The sequence below is a fragment of the Palaemon carinicauda genome, chromosome 30 (assembly GCF_036898095.1).
Source record: "Palaemon carinicauda isolate YSFRI2023 chromosome 30, ASM3689809v2, whole genome shotgun sequence".
NCBI classification, from domain to species: domain Eukaryota; kingdom Metazoa; phylum Arthropoda; class Malacostraca; order Decapoda; family Palaemonidae; genus Palaemon; species Palaemon carinicauda.
Window position 1 is genome coordinate 3,293,336 of NC_090754.1, and position 2,245 is coordinate 3,295,580.

Here is a 2,245-nt window from a genome sequence, read left to right on the forward strand (position 1 = left end):
GCTCTTCCACTCACGTCTATTTATGATGTATCTGTGCCTATTTACACCCACAAATTTTCTTAGGTCGTCAATCCATCGTCCTTTTCTCCCCTCCCGTGATTTTCTCGCTATCTATAAGGCCCAAATATATCGTTCTTCTTTTCTATCTGTTATATGTTATTTCTCATTATATGTCTTGCCACATTGTGGCGGAGTGCACACAAAACCAAACCCTCATACCCCTTGATCACTCTTAACAGACAATTGCCCTCCTCAACACAAACTATCCCCTTACGTTATCATAAACTGGACTCTTAGACTAAAGGGAAACAACACACAAAATATAACCTCAAAACTATATTGCTTACAAAACTAAAAATAAATCATAGAACAAACTAATCACACTTAAACTATTTCTTACAAACTAAACCTAATAATAAAACATATAACTAAACCACAGACCAAAAAAAATCCACAGCAGAACTCAATCAGTCAAATATTTATAACGGTTCCATTAAAAAAGAAAAAAAAAAAAACACACAAACAACCACTTAAATATGTTTGCGAGTGGACACTATCGTCCACACGAGGTCCCACAGTCTTTCACAGCCCACTGCCAACTCTCTAACAACCCGGACCACTTCCTGATAATCTGCCACATACTTTCAATCGATTAAGGCAGTGAATGTCATCATCATCCGAAGTGCATTCCAAATCATTTCCGTTTACCACAACCCTCGTCAACTTCCTGCTATGTATTTCAAAGTATAATCCAATCCAAGTCCTTAACCAGTCCACATCGTCAATACCTATATCAATCGACAGCTGGAGAGGGTAGCTACAAATGTCTATCCACAATAGTGGTAGGATGAGAGAGGGAATAAGGTTTTTGCAAATAAAAAACGAAAAAAAATCTCTTACGGATCTGCCTAGCTAACTAAACTATCGCACTATAATCAAAGATGATTAAAACTTTCTATTATTCAGAATCACTTCCTTGCAAAGATAGATAGAATTGTACTCTCTTTTGAAATAAACAAATACTCTTCCATGCTGGTCGAAAGAATAATAATGATAATCCAGCATTCACACACACAACTGCCTCTTGCAGCAGTCAAATCAAAATAAGCATTTGCCCAAGACATGCACCACTGTCCTAACCTATCTAAAAACATGAACAAACAATCTTAGTTTTACCAAGTCTTTCTCACACAACAAACAATAAATACACTCACTACCTCTCGCTCGCTATCACACACACATACACACACACACTCTCTCTCTCTCTCTCTCTCTCTCTCTCTCCTCTCTCTCTCTCTCTCTCAATTTGACTAACAACAAAAAAATAAATAAAAAAAAAAAATTATTCATCCACATTTCCTCCCCCTTCACTTTGCCAAATCCGTCTTACACAACCCTTACCTGATTTTATTTTCATACCATAGTCGCAGTCGGGAACAGGACCTCTGCTTCTAGTAACTGGGCCTTCATAGACTCTCTCATTCACTTCTTCCATATCGCTCTCATTCATTGTCCTATTCCAATTCCCATGTATACCCCTATCCTTTAATATATCATGCACTATCCCATTTACCTCACTATCATCTGGCCCTAAAATCCCACTTATTTTCGACTTTAATAAAAGATGCATTCATACTACCATTCCCCTATCTCTCATTTTCATGTCCGTCATACTTTTTTTTTTTATATCATCTAATGAAAAACCACACACACTATAAGATATCATTCATACTCGGCACCATGATTCATCTGTATCAACACATTCATCTTTCATACTAACCTGTACATTTACACCCTTGTCATGCCTATTCTGATTCCTACCTATACTTATAAATTTTCCCTGACTTTTATCCCTACTGTAAGTATTCAAACTCTTCTTTTTCCTATATTCAACTAATACGAATTGCTTGTTTTCCAGACCTAATTTTCTTATGCATACTAGGTTCATACTTATTTCCAACCAGTTATTCATCCCATTTTCACGAACATTGACCCTATTCTTTCCACACACACACAGGAGGACTCACCCAGTTGAACCTTCTGACTACCTAGTTTCCGAACATCCTAACTGGCCTAATCCCTTCTTCCTACAAAACTCTAGCTATATGCTCATCTACACTATATTCAGTACATTTAGCACGCTCCTCTCTACATATCCTCACATAATGCCCATTCTGACTACAATCTCCGCAAATCACATTTGTACGATTATTCCTACATCCACTTGCTATATGCCCAGTCATAC